The following is a 6,000-nucleotide window of genomic DNA, read 5'->3' on the forward strand; positions in this document are numbered from 1 at the left end:
TTGTGTGTGTGTGTGTGTGTGTGTGTGTGTGTGTGTGTGTGTGTGTGCGTGTGTATACATATACCACATTTTCTTTACCCATTCATCCATCTATGGACATTTGGGCTCTTTCCATACTTTGGCTATTGTTGATAGTGCTGCTATAAACATGGGGGTGCATGTGTCCCTTTGAATCGGCACACCTGTATCCCATGGGTAAATGCCTAGAAGTGCAATTTCTAGGTCATAGGGTAGTTCTATTTTTAATTTTTTGAGGAGCCTCCATACTGTTTTCCAGAGTGGCTGCACCAGCTTGCATTCCCACCAACAATGCAAAAGAGATCCTCTTTCTCCGCATCCTCGCCAATCTGTTGTTGCCTGAGTTGTTAATGTTAGCCATTCTGACAGGTGTAAGGTGATATCTCATTATGGTTTTGATTTGTTTTACCTGATGATGAGTGATGTGGAGCATTTTTTCATGTGTCTGTTGGCCATCTGGATGTCTTCTTTGGAGAAGTGTCAATTCATGTCTTTTGCTCATTTCTTCACTGGATTATTTGTTTTTTTGGGTGTTGAGTTTGATAAGTTCTTTATAGATTTTGGATACTAACCCTTTACCTGATATGTCATTTGCAATCTTCTCCCATTCTGTTGGTTGCCTTTTAGTTTTGCTGATTGTTTCCTTTGCTGTGCAGAAACTTTTTATTTTGATGAGGTCCCAGTAGTTCATTTTTGCTTTTGTTTCCCTTGCCTCCAGAGACGTCTTGAGTAAAAACGTTGCTGTAGCCAAGATCAAAGAGGTTTTTGCCTGCTTTCTCCTCAGGGATTTTGATGGCTTTCTGTCTTATGTTTAGGTCTTTCATCCATTTTGAGTTTATTTTTGTGTATGGTGTAAGAAAGTGGTCCAGGTTCATACTTCTGCATGTTGCTGTCCAGTTTTCCCAGCACCACTTGCTGAAGAGACGGTGTTTATTCCAGTGGATATTCTCTGCTTTGTCAAAGATTAGTTGGCCATACGTTTGTGGGTCCATTTCTGGGTTCTCTATTCTGTTCCATTGGTCTGAGTGTCTGTTCTTGTGCCAGTACCATACTGTCTTGATGATGACAGCTTTGCAGTATAGCTTGAAGTCTGGGATTGTGATGCCTCCTGCTTTGGTTTCCTTTTTTAAGATTACTTTGGCTATTCGGGTCTTTTCTGGTTCCATATGAATTTTAGGATTATTTGTTCTAGCTCTGTAAAGAATGCTGGTGTTACTTTGATAGGGATTGCATTGAATACGTAGATTGCTTTGGGTGGTATCGACATTTTAACAATATTTCTTCCTATCCAGGAGCATTCAATCTTTTTCCATTTTTTTGGTGTCTTCTTCAATTTTTTTCATAAGCTTTCTATAAGTTTTCAGTGTATAGATTTTTCACCTCTTTGGTTAGATTTATTTCTAGGTATTTTAGGGTTTTTTGTGCAACTGTAAATGGGATCGATTCCTTGATTTCTCTTTCTGTCTTTTCATTGTTGGTGTGTAGGAATGCAACCGATTTCTGTGCACTGATTTTATATCCTGAAATTTTGCTGAATTCATGGATCAGTTCTAGAAGTTTTTTGGTGGAATCTTTTGGGTTTTCCATATAGAGTATCCTGTCATCTGTGAAGAGTGAAAGTGTGACTTCCTCCTGGCCGATTTGGATGCCTTTTATTTCTTTGGTTGTCTGATTTCAGAGGCTAAGACTTCCAATACTATGTTGAATAAGAGTGGCAAGAGTGGACATCCCTGTCTTGTTCCTGACCTCACGGGGAAAGCTCTCAGTTTTACCCCATTGAGGATGATATTAGCTTTGGGTCATTCATATATAGCTTTTATGATCTTTTATGATAGAAGTATGCTCCTTCTATCCCTACTGTCTTGAGGGTTTTTATCAAGAAAGGATGCTGTATTTTGTCAAATGCTTTCTCTGCATCTATTGAGAGGATCATATGGTTCTTGTCCTTTCTTTTATTGATGTGATGAATCACATTAATTGTTTTTGCAGATATTGAACCAGCCCTGCATCCCAGGTATAAATCCTGCCTGGTCGTAGTGAATAATTTTTTTTAATGTATTGTTGGATTCGGTTGGCTAATATCTTATTGAGGATTTTTGCATCCATGTTCATCAGGGAAATTGGTCTACAGTTCTCCTTTTTAGTGGGGTCTCTGTCTGGTTTTGGAATCAAGGTAATGCTGGCTTCATAAAAAGAGTTTGGAAGTTTTCCTTCCATTTCTATTTTTTGGAACAGCTTCAAGAGAATGGGTGTTAACTATTCCTTAAATGTTTGGTAGAATTCCCCTGGAAAGCCATCTGGCCATGGACTTTTGGTTTTTGGCAGATTTTTGATTACTAATTCAATTTCCTTACTGGTTATGGGCCTGTTCAAATTTTCTATTTCTTCCTGTTTCAGTTTTGGTAGTGTGTATGTTTCTAGGAAGTTGTCTATTTCTTCCAGAATGCCCATTTGATTGGCATATAATTGCTTATAATATTCTCTTATTATTGTTTTTATTTCTGTTGTGTTGGTTGTGATCTCTCTCTTTCATTATTGATTTTATTTATTTGGGTCCTTTCCTTTTTCTTTTTGATCAAACTGGCTAGTGGTTTATCAATTTTGTTAATTCTTTCAAAGAACCAGCTTCTGGTTTCATTGATTTGTTCTACTGTTTTTTTTATTTCGATAGCATTGATTTCTGCTCCAATCTTTATTATTTCCGGTCTTCTGCTGGTTTTGGGTTTTATTTGCTGTTCTCTTTCCATCTCCTTAAGGTGTAAGGTTAGGTTGTGTATCTGAGATCTTTCTTCCTTCTTTAGGAAGGCCTGGATTGCTATATACTTTCCTTTTATGACCACCTTTGCTGCATCCCAGAGGTTTTGGGTTGTGGTGTTATCATTTTCATTGACTTCCATATACTTTTTAATTTCCTCTTTAACTGCTTGGTTGGCCCATTCATTCTTTAGTAGGATGTTCTTCTGTCTCCAATTATTTATTACCTTTCCAAATTTTTTCTTGTGGTTGATTTCGAGTTTCATAGCGTTGTGGTCTGAAAATATGCATGGTATGATCTCGATCTTTTTGTACTTACTTAGGGCTGATTTGTGTCCCAGTATGTGGTCTATTCTGGAGAATGTTTCATGTGCACTGGCGAAGAATGTATAGTCTGCTGCTTTAGGATGAAATGTTCTGAATATATCTGTTAAGCCCATCTGGTCCAGTGTGTCATTCAAAGCCATTGTTTCCTTGTTGAGTTTTTGATTAGATGATGTGTCCATTGTTGTGAGTGGGGTGTTGAAGTTTCCTACTATTATGGTATTACTATCGGTGAGTTTCTTTATGTTTGTGATTAATTGATTTTATATTTGGGTGCTCTCACATTTGGTGCATAAATGTTTACAATTGTTTGGTCTTCTTGGTGGATAGACACCTTGATTATTATATAAGGCCCTTCTGCATCTCTTGATACAGTCTTTACTTTAAAGTCTAGATTGTCTGATATAAGTATGGCTACTCCGGCTTTCTTTGGTCGACATTAGCCTGATAGATGGTTCTCCATCCCCTTACTTTCAATCTGAAGGTGTCTTTAGGTTTCAAGTGGATCTCTTGTAAACAGCATATAGATGGATCTTGTTTTCTTATCCATTCTGTTACCCTATGTCTTTTGATTGGAGCATTGAGTCCATTGACATTTAGAGTGAGTACTGAAAGATATGAATTTATTGCCATTATGATGCTTGTAGAGTTGGGAGTTTCTGGTGGTGTTCTCTGGTCCTTTCTAATCTTCTGTTGCTTTTGGTATTTATGTATATATATATATTTTTTCATCTTTTCTCCCCTCAGAAAGTCCCCCTTAAAATTTCTTGCAGGGTGGTTTAGTGGTCATAAACTCCTTTAATTTTTGTTTGTCTGGGAAAGTTTTTATCTCTCCTCCTATTTTGAATGACAGCCTTGCTGGATAAAGAATTCTTGGCTGCATATTATTCTGATTCAGCACATTTAATATATCCCACCACTCCTATCTGGCCTGCCAGTTTTCTGTGGATAGGTCTGCTGCAAACCTGATCTGTCTTCCCTTGTAGGTTGGGGACTTTTTTTCCCCTTCTGCTTTCATGATTCTCTCCTTGCCTGAGTATTTGGTGAATTTGACTATGATATGCCTTGTTGATGGGCGGTTTTTGTTGAATCTAATGAGAGTCCTCTGTGCTTCCTGGGTTTTGATGTCTGTGTCTTTCCTCAGGTTAGGGAAGTTTTCTGCTATGATTTGCTCACATAACCCTTCTACCCCTATTTCTCTCTCTTCCTCTTCTGGGACCCCTATGATTCTGATGTTGTTCCTTTTTAATGAGTCACTGATTTCTCTAATTCTGAAATCATGCTCTTTTGCCTTAATCTCCCTCTTTTTCCTGCTTCATTATTCTCTTTAAGTTTGTCCTCTATATCGCTGATTCTTTGTTCTGCCTCATCTATCCTTGCTGCTGCTGCATCCATCTGTGATTGCAGCTCAGTTATAGCATTTTTAATTTCATTCTGGCTATTTTTTACTTCTTTTATCCCTGCAGGAAGGGATTCTAATCTATTTTTGACTCCAGCTAGTATTCTTATTATCGTGATTCTAAATTCCGGTTCCAACATCTTGCTTGTATCTGTGTTGGTCAAATCCCTGGCTGTCATTTCTTTGTGCTCTTTCTTTTGGGGTGAATTCCTTCGTTTTGTCATTTTGAAGGGAGAAAAGGAATTAATGAGGTAGAAAAATTGAAATAAAAAATTGAAATTAAGAAATATTAAAATTAAAAATTACACACACACACACGCACACACACACACACACACACACAAATCGAATAAATGATGCTAGATCCTAGGTGTGTTTGGTCTTGGTGTTGAAACTGGTTTGACAGATTAGAAAAAAAAAAGGTGGGGGGGGAGAAAAAAAAGAAATCATTTGAGAATTTGAAAAAATGAATACACTGAAGTAGACTAAAATGAGATGGTGGGGGTAAAATAGAATTTGAAAAAATATACACAAAATAAAGAATATAATAGAAAAAATTTAAAGAAACATATTTTTAATAAAAATTAAAAATAAATATGAATTTTTTTCGTTTTCTGTATTTAAGAAAAAAGAAAAATGAAGAAGAGAAAAAAGATAATAAAAGAAAAAAAGAAAAGAGAAATCGTTTGAAAATTGGAAAGATGAATACACTGAAGTAGACTAAAATAAAATGTTGGAAGTTAAATAGAATTTGAAAAAATTTACATAAGAGCAAAAAATATAGTAATGAAAATAAATAAGAAAAATTTTAATAGAAATTTAAAGTAAAAATGAAATTTTTCTCTTTCTGCATTCAAGAAAAAGAAAAATGTAAAACAGAAAAAAGAAAAAAGAAAAAGAAAAAGAAAATAAAAAAAGGAAATTGAAAATTTGAAAAGGTGAATACACTAAAGTAGACTGAAATAAAGTGATGGAAGTAAAGTAGAATTTGAAAAAAATTTACACAAAAGTAAAAAATATAGTAATAAAAATTAAAGAAAGATATGTGTAATAAAAGTTGAAAATAAAAATGAATTTTTTCTTTTTGTGTTCAAGAAAAAGAAAAGAATTGTGAAAGAAAAAAAAAGAAAAAAGAAAAGAAAAAAAAGAAAGAAAACTGAATAGATGAACCTGCTAACAGATTGAAGTAGGACTGAAATTGCTTTGTTTTCCCCTAGAAGTCAGTCTATGTATCTCTTTATAGTCCATAAATTAAGCCCACGGTGAAACTTGTGTTCTTGAAAAACAAAGTTGGCCCAGTTGGGCGGGGCTTGGTGTAACAGCTCTCTCTCCACTAGACCACTAGACGGCACTGCTAGCCCTCTGGGGTGGATTGTTGCGGAACTTGTAGGTGTGTATGCACATGCACGGGAGCTGTGAAAATGGTGCCACCCAGCTACCCAGTCTGTTCTCCCAGATCAGCAATCGCGCACCCGTCCTCTGTCTTCAGCTCTTGTCTACTCCCT

The sequence above is a fragment of the Puma concolor genome, chromosome B2 (assembly GCF_028749965.1).
Source record: "Puma concolor isolate L17-30 chromosome B2, mPumCon1.1.hap2, whole genome shotgun sequence".
In the NCBI taxonomy this organism is placed as follows: domain Eukaryota; kingdom Metazoa; phylum Chordata; class Mammalia; order Carnivora; family Felidae; genus Puma; species Puma concolor.